Raw genomic sequence first — 12,935 nt, 5'->3', positions numbered from 1 at the left:
AACAGGTTTACCCAAAAGTCACAGGAAAAAGTTCAAAGAAAAACAAAACTTTAAAATCTACAATTCTCATTCTACAGGCCTTCTTTTTTCTTCTTCTTGATGGATGGGTTAACCAGCATTAGCGTAAAGCCCGATTTTAGAGAATGGCATTATTGCGTCTCAATTTAGCATTTTATTTTTACCTTTTTAAATTCTTTCCAACAAGTTGGAACTGAGATTTCTACCATGGAGTATCAAGGCCAGCATAAAATAAATTTAAAAAATAAATTTACAAGAATAAAGTTGATAATAATAAATCATGGGAAAAACTCATAGTTTTCGAAGAATGAAGATGTAAATTTATAAGAAAAATGTAGCAATTTTACAAGAATAAAGTCACGAATTTACGAGAAAAAGGTTGTAATTTGACGAGAATTAAGTAAATTTACGAAAAAAGTCATAATTTTAAGAAAGTAAAATGATAAAATTATGAGAAAAAAAGTCATAATTTTATCAGAATAAAGTGCTTAATTTATGAGAAAAAAGTAATAATTTTACGAGATTCAAAGTGTAAATTTATTAAAAAGTCAATAGAATAAAGTCTTAAATTCATAAGGAAAAAAGACATAATTTTACAAGTATTAAGTCGTATGTTTATGAAAAACAATCTTAATTTTATGAGAATAAAGTGATACATTTATGAGAAAAATACAAGAAAATAAAAATTTTGGGGAAAAAAGTTGTATTTTGCACAGAATAAACCCGCAAAATTGTGATAAAAAAAAGTTGTAATTTTACAAGAATTAAGTAAAAAAATATGGTTAAAAATACTCATAACTTTAAAAGAATAAAACTGTAATTTCTTCTTTAATTTACTGACCCAGACTAAGAGGATGGGCTGAGAAAACCTTTACACGTTTTTAAATGAAATAGCCGATCAGGTTAACAGTAAGTTCTGGATTTTCTTTACCTGTAAGCCATGATAATCAAAGTTACAACATGTAGGTCTAAAACGAGTCCATCTGATTTTATAAAATACGGGTTTCGCATATTGAATTGGCTAATTTTTTTCACAATACAGTGGTCCTTCATTTATCAAGGGGCTTATGTTCTAAAAATAACCTGCGATAGGTAAAATCTGTGAAGTAGGATTACAGATGTTGTAAAGCTGTGAAACTCCTCACTAAACATTTTTTACACTTTTTAGACACTCCTGTAGACTCATTGACAAGGTCTACAGGAAATCAGAGTTTGCTCTATAAAAGAAAAAAGCAATGGACCGAAAAAATCTGCAAAACGGTGAGACCATGAAAGGTGAACCACAGAGACATAGCTTCACAGGGTTTCTGAACTATAATCAAACAAATAATCAAATCAAAATAAGTATTTTTCGGCAGGAAATTCCTTTGCCAGTAAAATGCAGAGACAAACAATCATTAGTAAAATAAATACAACACACATACACTCAAGAAAATACAGGCATCATATACTCAGACCTGCTAAAGCTACTAAACTAAAAGTTGATTTAAAAAAGATAAGAAGAATAAATAATTTGAATAAGAAACTAATGAGATATGGCTCTGTTGTTTAACAGCTGCTGCCTCATAGAATCTGAGTGTTTAATCTGTGCTGGAGACAGAAATGAGAAAGTTTCAATCAGCTGTTTGAAATTCACTGTTAGAGGCGTGATCTCTACTTTAAATAGCTGCTAATTGATTCTGTTTTTAGGCTTTTCTGGCTCACCATTGATTCACAATTAGTTACCCACATTTTCCTTATTAATTTTGTCCTGCATATTGGTAAAGTGAGTCAAATCAATAAAAAAAAGAGTAAATATGGAACAGAAATACTGAAATAAAGGTTGAACTGTAAAGAACCCAACAATTCCACCATTTCTTTTAGTGTCACTGCAAGACTTTGACCAGGCAGAGGAACACTGTTTCTGATGGTTCCGTTTATCATGTAATGGTTGGTTAATTTATACCGCTACTGTTACAAAAACACGTGCTCCTCTCGGTGTGTGGCCACGTTTCCAAATCCACTCTCGGATGTGCGCAGGTGTGATGTTCCATGTTGAGCAGCTGCGAGAGGCCCCAGCCTCTGGGTGGTCTCAAACCCACATCTATAAATCATTAACTCACTGTTCTTTTGCCGGCCATGAGGATAACGGACGTTCTGGTTGAGATGCTCTGCAACAAGATCAACCACTCAAAAGTGTCACACCAGAGACTGTGGACAGCCAATAGTTGATCTGACGACAGACAAAACGCTGCGTTCATCTACTGTGTTACAAATGAGTTTCCACTCCTATCATGGTTAAAGAAAAATGCCCTAACTATGTGAATTTTAATATTTTGTGCTATTTAAGACATGTGAATTCTCCCTTGAATTTTAGTGTTAGGAATAGTTTTAAGATGCTTTATCATTTAATTTCATTAAAAGACATTTTAAAAGTTGTGTGTAATTTCTGCTGCTTCCAAGAAAGACTTAAAAGTTAAGGTGGATTTGACCTTTGGGGAAACATTTGGCAGTTTAAACTTCATTGTTGAATGCCAAGCTGGAAGGTATTGGATGTCATTTTTGGAGTCTTTTGCATGATCCAACCATGGACTTGAACTCATGACCTACGTTACGGTTTAACTCCCATAGTATGTTCTCTCTCGTTAGTTTACCATCTACCAATAAACAGAAAGCCAAAAAGCTTAAAGATGCATGGAAAAAGAAATCTTTTAGAAATAAAATTTCCTTTTGTTTAGTCTGTCGTATGGAGTCAAACGCTTTTCATTTTAGTTTCTGTTGTAGTTTTATCCAAAGCCATTTTAATCCTTTTAAACTGGAGCTTTCCATGTCTTGAAAAACACGTCAATACCAAATCCAAGTCACTGTTTGATCAAAGTTATACTGGTTTAAGTTTCAGTATTTTTTTCCCACAATTCTTGTTTTTCTGTATTGTTTTTTTTCTATCATAAATTTGTAGCCAACGTAGCTTGTAGCACAGACTTTAGCTAATTGTTGCAGTATTTTTTACCTGTGTGTGACTTTTTTTGTGCTCATTTAGCATTTAGAAATCAGCTTAGCTTTTTTTTTACAAACGTATTTACATGTTTTTAGCATTGACTGGCCCCCTAACAGTGTTTAGCATATCACTGAACATTTTTGCCGTTCATGATAGCATTATTTAGCGACATTTCATTATTTCTAATGGACTTAAATATACTTTAGCTAGTTTAGAAATGCACATTATAAACTATGGCATTGTTCAGAATCAGGGAGTACCAAGCCTTAACATGTTTTAAGCAAAATTGGCCCCACTTGCACCCCCGATTCTTGAATCAATAGTAGTATTGTTATTGACAAATATTAAGAAATCATAATACGAGCTGCTTTAAGCATTGCAAAAATGACAAAAGCAGTATTTTTAAAGCACCTCAGCTAAAATGAAGGCTGTTTTAATATGAATAACAATAACAATGATAATAAAACTGTTTGAACTATGTATGTTTTTCTTTGTAATGGTCTTCTTCCAAAGTCTTCTGCTCCCCTTCATGTTCCTCCATTAAAAATGTTGTAGTAGCTCCAATACTGTTGACATGCTAACTCTAACCTTCAATTTTTTCAAAGGTTTTTTGTATTTTTTAACATAGTGATTGATACTGTTTTAATGTAGTTATTATTAGTTACCTTTTTGGAACGTCCATGTTTTAAATGCATGACAATAGAACTTTTAAACTTGAGAAAGAATGACGTAATAATGTACATTTCCATGGACAAGTAAAGGTTAAAACATTCTCAAAATCTTCTAATCATCTCATCTTAAATTGAGCCGGCTGTGGTAATATTTTAGTTTATTAACTCTCCTGTCAAATGCATTTTATTGCAAACCTCTTCGAACAGCTGGCTGTACTTGATTCAAAAATAACCAAATAAAGTGAAGGAAAATGTTTTTTTCAGCTTTGTGCATCGATGTATTAACATTATGATTAAAACATGATTAGCAAAATTGTATCCAGATCTACTTTTATTTGCACATTAAGCTGGAAGTTAAATTGCAGCCTTTGTGTTTTTGAGTGACACTTAGGAAAATAAGGAAAAACGTACAGGAAGAAAAGGTAAACAAACATCCACTTGCTCTTTAAAGTATAATTCGCTGCATATTTTCATGGCATTTAATCATCCTCATAAGTACAAAAATTGCAGTTATTATCTTTGGCTATTATACATAATTGTTGCCATAGCGCGTATAATCAGAGTTACAAGGAGCCAAAAATGTCCATATTTAAAAGGGCTTTTGGGGTTTGTGTATGTTTGAATAGGCGATATGCTTGTCATGTAAACATGTGTTTTCTTGGGTCTGCATTAAATATATGGTTTTTTGCACATGAGGACAACGAGGCCTACATTGATCTATTTACACGAGTCTGTCGTTGTGTATGAGCATGTGTGAATTTTGTTTTTGCATGTGCGTGTAACCAAATCCAGCAGACCACATTTGGGAGGAATGCTGTGTGTCTGCAGATTGTTGGTCTGTGGGAACGCAACCCTTTAGTATACAAAACCCAGTTTAATCAGCAGCAAGGCGATAAGCCGGTCTGTGTACTGCAAATGGCAGCGCACACACATACACACACACACTCACACATAAGGACAGAATGAGTTAGTTTAAGATTTTACACTGACCAAAAATATTAACGCAACACTTTTGTTATTGCTCCCATTTTTATGGTATGAACTCAAAGATGTGAAACATTTTCCACATACACAAAATAACCAGTTCTCTGAAATATTGTTCACAAATCTGTCTAAATCTGTGATAGTGAGCACTTCTCCTTTGCCAAGACAATCCATCCCACCTCACAGGTGTGCCATATCAAGATGCTGATTAGACAGCATGATTATTGCACAGGTGTGCCTTAGACTGGCCACAAGAAAAGGCCACTCTGTAATCTTCAGTTTTGTTTTATTGAGGGGGTCAGAGGACTCAGACAACCAGTCAGTATCTGGTGTGACCACCATTTGCCTCATGAAGTGCGACACATCTCCTTCGCATAGACTGGATCAGGTTGTCCATTGTGGAATGTTGGTCCACTCTTCTTCAATGGCTGTGCGTAGTTGCTGGATATTGGCAGGAACTGGAACAGGCTGTCGTATACGCCGATCCAGAGCATCCCAAACATGCAATCAATGGGTGACATGTCTGGTGAGTATGCTGGCCATGCAAGAACTTGGATGTTTTCAGCTTCCAAGAATTGTGTACAGATCCTTGCAACATGGGGCCGTGCATCATCATGCTGCAACATGAGGTGATGTTGTTGGATGTACGGCACAACAATGGGCCCCAGGATCTCGTCACGGTATCTCTGTGCATTCAAAATGCCATCAATGAAATGCACCTGTGTTCTTCGCCCATAACATACGCCTGCCCATACCATAACCCCACCACCACCATGGGCTACTCGATCCACAACATTGACATCAGAAAACTGCTCACCCACAGGACGCCACACACGCTGTCTGCCATCTGTCCTGAACAGTGTAAACCGGGATTCATCCGTGAAGAGAACACCTCTCCAACATGCCAGACGCCATCGCATGTGAGCATTTGCTCACTCAAGTCGGTTACGACGACGAACTGGAGTGAGGTCGAGACCTCGATGAGGAAGACGAGCATGCAGATGAGCTTCCCTGAGACAGTTTCTGACAGTTTGTGCAGAAATTCTGTGGTTATGCAAACCGATTGTTTCAGCAGCTGTCCGAGTGGCTGGTCTCAGACGATCTTGGAGGTGGACATGCTGGATGTGGAGGTCTTGGGCTGGTGTGGTTACACGTGGTCTGCAGTTGTGAGGTCGGTTGGATGTGCTGCCAAATTCCCGGAAACGCCTTTGTAGACGGCTTATGGTGGAGAAATGGACATTCAATTCCCTAGCAACAGCTCTGGTGGACATTTCTGCTATCAGCATGCCAATAGCACGCTCCCTCAAAACTTGCGACATCTGTGGCATTGTGCTGTGTGATACAACTGAAGATTTCAGAGTGGCCTTTTCTTGTGGCCAGTCTAAGGCACACCTGTGCAATAATCATGCTGTCTAATAAGCTTCTTGATATGGCACACCTGTGAGGTGGGATGGATTGTCTTGGCAAAGGAGAAGTGCTCACTATCACAGATTTAGACAGATTTGTGAACAATATTTCAGAAAACTGGTTATTTTGTGTATGTGGAAAATGTTTCACATCTTTGAGTTCATATCATAAAAAATGGGAGCAATAACAAAAGTGTTGCATTTATATTTTTGGTCAGTGTAAATATGTACCTTCTGGATTAAAATAAGGGACCTTCATTGTAAAAGTACGACATCAAGAAAGATGTTGTATTTTGTTGATGTCATACTATGTTAAAATATACAAGTATAATTTTTATGTTTCAACATAAAAAATCTAAACAGGAAGTATTGTTTTTAAAGAATAGAAAATCAACTTATTAGAACTTAAAAAGGAAATTACAAACTTAGATGAACAAAAACAAAACTAATAGGTTAATTATTCGTCCATCTTTAGAACCTGCTGTGGCCCTTTTATGGTTATTGGGTTGCTGGAGCAGCTACTATTGGGTGAAGGTAGGTACACCCTGAACAGGTTGCAAGTCTGGTGTAGAGCCACACAAACACAATGCTCGCCTCCTATGTGGACGAGGGTCTTTGGTGATTAATTTAAGTTATGTTGACTCTTATTTGAATTAAACTGTTGCCGTGAAATGGAAATGATGTATGTTGTTTTGCTATTTGTTCATGTATCGCAAATTATATAGTCATCAAAATATTGATTACTATTATAGCATGTTTTCTTCATATCGGGCAGCCCTAGACAACACCATGTAAGACATCTTTTCCTCTCACTCATGGTGCAGAAAGAAATAAACTTAACAGGGCTAAAATAACTAAGGGCAAAGCAGAATGAAACAGCCAGACAACAAAACACATTGACTTAAACCCCAATCCACCCAGACAGGCAAAAGGGAAAGGTATCCCACGATTCCTTGCGCTCCCAGATCCGACAGCAGGCCCAAACCCAATGTGTCAGTGACCTTTGCACGATATTAGCTTCAAATCCCATCATGCAGTGCATCAGGTGCCTTGCTGAACACCAGTGTTGCAAGAATGGGCAATTTCCTGCCCGATTGAGGGGGGTTTAGATTCTAGGTTTGAGAGCAAAAAAGGCTTTGGGCGGGTTTGGGTTCGGTTCCGTGGTTCCTTATTGAAACCAAAAATAGTTCTGCAGCATGTTCATACGTTTATAACTTTGGCAGGATATATTTTCATGGATAGCAAAATCTTTTGGAAAATGTATACGTTTTTTATTTATATATATTTAAAATGACATAAAAGTTAAAAATGTGAGTTTTTTTTCTTTTAACATTTACCTTGTTTCCAACTTGTAGAATTTTGACAGAATATATTTTTATGTAGAGTAAAATTTTGAAAGTTATTTAAGGTTTAAGTTGATCTATTCTGGAATAATATTCATGTCTGTTTAATATTCTTATTTATGTTTAAAAAGTTTAAAAATTTAGTTTTAGTGTGTTCAATAAACGTTTATCCTGTTCGGCCAGCAACCTAAGGTGTGTTTTGGAATTTTGGCGTTTGAGTTTGACACCCCATGTCATGGAGGGTGAATATACTTTATAATTCTTCTTGTGGATCTTTTACCTGCTGGATTTTCATACTTTAGCTCCCCGCGGATGTCTGGTCGGGGAGGAGGTACTGCGTCTGTCTTTACAAACGATTTTAAGTGTAAACGACACTGTGTGTCATCATCGTACTCCAGCTTTGAGCTGACTTCTTTCGAGGTGGGGAGGTCCGACCCGGTGCTGTTCGCTGTCGTTTACAGACCTCCCAAGTACAACAAAGATTTTCTGAAGGAATTTTCTGACTTTTTGGCAGAAATGATGCCACTCTACGATCGTGTTCTTATTGTTGGGGATTTTAATATTCATGTGTGTTGCCCTGAAAAGCCTTTGGTGAAGGACTTTTTAGAGATCATTGACTCTTTTAACCTTGTTCAGTGGGTGTCTGGAACCACTCATGAACAAGGACACGTACTGGATCTCGTCCTCTCCCATGGACTACCTGTTTTTAATATTGAGATCTGTGACTTAGCTGTTTTAGACCACATGCCTGTAGTGTTTGAAGCTGGACTTTCACGCACTGCTGTTAAATCTACCGCCCCTCCTCAGCGTCGCAGGATTTTTAACTCTTCCACTGCTGGTCAGTTTTCCTCTGCTTTTAACCAGCTCGTTGTCCCTCCCTCTGCTGCTGATGTTCTTGAGCTGAGTTCCTGGTTCAGTTCCTCCTGCACCAGCATCCTGGATTCTGTGGCTCCTCTAAAGACACTAAAGCCCCGTCCTAAACCTGAGCCCTGGTTCAATGAGAGAACCCGGGCAGCTCGGAGGGCCTGTAGGAAAGCTGAACGCAGGTGGAGGAGGGACAAACTGCAAATCTCACTACAAATCTTGAAGAATTGTTGGCATTTTTACCAGGGCACTGTAAAACTTGCTAAACAAGAGTACCTGGCTAATATTATTGTTCTTAATCAGCATAACCCACGGGTGCTTTTTAAAATGATAGACTCTGTTCTTAATCCTCCACAGGCGGTGTCCTTAGAAGCTTCCACTGACCTGTGCAATATGTTTTTACAGTTTTTTAACAATAAAGTATCAAATATAAGGGCTGACATTACTCTACCTTCCTCCGACCCTTCGACCTGTGTTCTCTGCCCAGCTGTATTTAGAGAATTTGAGCCAGCGTCTCTTCAATTTTTAAATGAATTAGTCAGTCAAAGCAAACCATCAGGTTCTCCCCTAGACTCCATCCCTCCTAAGTTTTTCAAGGAGGTCTTCCCCAGCATTGCACAGACGGTCCTCTCTATAATCAACAGCAGTCTTGCTGCTGGTGTCGTCCCCTCCACCTTTAAACATGCAACGGTTCAGCCGATACTTAAAAAACCCAGCCTGGACAGTGCTGTACTGGCCAATTTTAGACCCATCTCCAAGATGCCCTATATCTCTAAACTCTTGGAGAAAGTGGTCTACTCACAGCTGGAGGATTTCTTAAACCAACATAAAATTCCTGAAGTCTTCCAGTCTGGGTTTAGACCCCTTCACAGTACGGAGTCAGCACTGCTAAGAGTCAGCAACGACATTCTCTTGGCCAATGATGCTGGAGATTATGTTGTTCTAGTTCTGCTGGACCTAACTGCAGCAGTCGACACCGTAGACCATAGCACTTTAATTTCTAGGCTCCAGAACCTGGTGGGGATTCAAGGTACTGCACTGGACTGGTTCAAATCCTACCTGGCGGAAAGAACCATGTGTGTCAGTTTAGGTGGTTATGAATCCACCACAGCTCGGGTTCCCTCTGGGGTCCCACAAGGGTCGGTTTTGGGACCTCTTCTGTTTTCTTTATATCTGTTACCTTTAGGGTCCATTCTAAGAAAACACGGCATTTCCTTTCATTTATACACTGACGATAGTCAGATCTATCTGCCGCTAAAAAAGGATAATCTCTCTGTGACGCAGCTCCTGTCATGTCTCCATGACATTAAGGACTGGTTGGCCCTAAGTTTCTTGAGTTTGAATGAAAAGAAAACAGAAGTTGTAATTTTTGGACCGAATGATTTTAGTGGACCGTCCCCAATTGTTCTGGGCTCTCTGACTGGTTTCTTAAAATCAACTGTTTCTAGCTTGGGTGTTAAATTGGACAGTAATTTTAGGATGGACCAACAGATAAGCTCTGTAGTGAAGTTAAGCTTTTTAAGCCTTCGCCAACTTGCTAAGGTAAAACCTTTTTTAACACCTGCACACTATGAAACAGTAATCCATGCTTTCATCACGTCCCGGCTGGATTACTGCAACTCTCTTTATCTTGGACTCAGCCAGTCGTCTCTCTTGCGTCTCCAACGTGTTCAAAATGCAGCTGCTCGTCTTATGGTTGGAGCACGCAAAAGAGACCATATCACGCCGATCCTAGCATCGCTTCACTGGCTGCCTGTGCATTTTAGAATTCATTTTAAGATTCTTCTGCTTGTTTTTAAATCTTTACACGGTCTTGCCCCGCTGTACCTCTCTGAGCTTCTCACTCCCTATTCGCCGGCACGGTGCCTCAGATCAGCTGATCAGATGCTTCTAGAGGTACCGAGGTCCAGACGGAAGCTCAGAGGGGACAGAGCTTTTGCTGTAGCCGCTCCAAAGCTGTGGAATACTTTGCCGCTGGCCATTAGAGAAGCCCCTTCACTGTCCATTTTTAAAACCCGTTTAAAAACCCATTTTTATGCTCTGGCTTTTAACCCAATATGAGACCACTGTTTTTCTAACTGTTTACTGTTTTCTATAGTTTTATCTCCCTCTGTGTTTTCCCCCCCTTAACATGTTTTAATGTTTTTTACTGTTGTGTTCAGCACTTTGTCTCAACTACTGTTGTATGAAAGTGCTATATAAATAAAATTGAGTTGAGTTGAGTTGAGTAATACTTCACATGTGTTTATTTTTATACATTAAAGACCTTTTCTTAAATTAATTGAATATAATGAAGATTTGCAATGGCACAGCTTGATTCTATGGTCATGCTAAGTGGCAACTGTGCAAACGCTCAAGGGAGTATAATGATGCTTCGGTTTAGAGAATACAGATCAAAATAAATGATCTCAGTTGACAACCTAAAACTAAAGGAATGGTTTTTATTTTTCCACACACTGTTTTAACGTTTTTGACTCACTTGTAATGTTTTAAAGTAGTCTGGTTTTCCATCTTTTTCCACTTACTTTTATTATCAGGAGTAAAATAACTGAACCAGTATTTTTCAGCAGAGAATCTAAAACAACAAGCCGTTGCAGCTGCACGCTGATGACCTCTCAGTGCTTCGTTCAAATGGCCTGTCAGCTTGTGTAAAATTCATTTACAGTTGATTTTAAGGAACAGTAAGCGCCTCATGAAGAAAGACAGATGAAGACAAGAAATGAAGATTAAGAAAAAGAACTCTGCCAAAACCAATTTCAGCCCCACCGTCCTACAGTACGCCAACTCCAGCGAGCCAGGTCGGATTATAAAAACAATTACTTCTTGACTTGCTATTACCACCATTTCTCAAGAGTTGACATCAGTTGTTTTGACTCCATCAGAATTCGAATGGAACCGCGCTTTTGGCACGCCGCTCAGGTTAAGGCTGCAACCATCTTAAAACATGGCTCTCCACCAAGGCGTCCGCTGCGCTGCTAAGTATTATCAAATTCTGTGCAACGCTGGAAATGCAAAGTGGGAGTAATGTGGTCTGCTGTGTAGGACAGAGATCGTGGTGATACTGCAGGAGCATTAAAAGAGGGGGGCAGAAAATGCCTCTAAGATTGTACAATTTAATTATGCGTGGCAGAGGCCGATGCAGAAATCTTCACGGTTTATTCGGAGGGATTCTTCACCTCCCATCGAACTTTTGGCAGTTGAAGGACTGTGGAGGAGCCAGGCTTTTATGAGCTTTGGCCGTCTGTGTTGGTGATCCCTTTACGGCAGAATGACTGCCTTTTTTGTTACTTTAGCAACAGCGACAGCAGAAATCACACAGTACACATACTCTACCCCGCTGTTATGACACAAAGTCCTTTAACTGTTGTCCATCATCAGACTCCGCCGAGTGGGAGAGAAAGGAAAAGGCTTGTTTTCATCCTGGAGAACAGCTGTTGTTGATTCTGCTTCACTGTGCTGGAGACGAGCACAGAACCGGGCTCCTTTCTGCCCAAATAGCTCACGCACGATTACTCAGCCGGGGATCTGTGTGCGTTGGCACGTCACTGCAGTTTCCTCTTTGTTTTCTTAATAATTAGCTGGTGTTTTCACAGGGAGCTTGCATGCATGGAGGGGAAGCCTGCCTTTTCAAGGCTACTTAATCTACTCCTAAGTCTATCTTGGAGTCTGAAGCTTTTGCTTGATCTCCTGCTGTTGTTTCACTCTCCACCTTATTTGGCTCCTTTTCCATTTGCTTTCTTACAGAGGTGATCTATTTTTGCTTCCATTTTTAACTAAATTGGGAAATGAAATGACTCAAATTCAGAAAAGAGACGTTTTTGGGTTGAATTGTGTAATGTCAGGCATGGCTGAGCTCACTGGACAGACTCTCAGTCAGAGCCACAGCGCAGTATCCAATGACATTCTAAAACGAAGACTCAACTCTAGAACATCTTCTGACAGGCTGTAAGTCTGGTTAGTCTGATAACTTACCAGACTAGAATTGGTAACATTTTATATTAAGGTTCCTTAACAAGCTTTGTTAACGCATTAACAAGCATTATTATTAGGATGTTTTTAAGATGCTAATGATGCATTTATTGACATTATAGGTGCCTAACAAATGTGTCAGTATTAATAAGCTTAATAAGATTTATTAACAACCTTTGTTAACAAATTAAGAAGTATTATTATTGTTTGGGGTTCTAGTAAGATATTTATTAGCATTATAGATGTCTCACACAAGCCTAAGTGTTCATAAGCTTATAAGTTTTATTAACTAACTTTACAAATTGTTTCCCTTTCGGCTTTTCCCATCAGGGGTCGCCACAGCGAACGAGTCGCACGGTAAACTTGGCAATGTTTTACGCCGGATGCCCTTCCTGACGCAACCCTCTCAAAGCAACCGGGGTTGGGACCGGCACAGAAGTAGAGGAGGGAACAGGGAGCAGCCTGGAGTCGAACCCTGGTTTCACGGACGGAAGGTGCCGCAAACCAGCACGAGCTAAACCGGCTCCCGAACTAACTTTACAAATTAACAGGCTTTATTAATGTGTCAGATGCTAGTAAGATTTTTATTAGCATTATAGATGTCTTGCAAATACCTAAAAGTGTTAAAAAGATTAACATCTACAGTCAGATCAATGTCTTCAAAGTCCATATTACTAGACTGCTTATAAGCTTAACAAATGTA

The sequence above is a fragment of the Oryzias latipes genome, chromosome 15 (assembly GCF_053564925.1).
Source record: "Oryzias latipes strain Hd-rR chromosome 15, Olatipes_Hd-rR_3.1".
NCBI lineage: Eukaryota > Metazoa > Chordata > Actinopteri > Beloniformes > Adrianichthyidae > Oryzias > Oryzias latipes.
Note: the sequence above shows the minus strand (reverse complement) of the source record.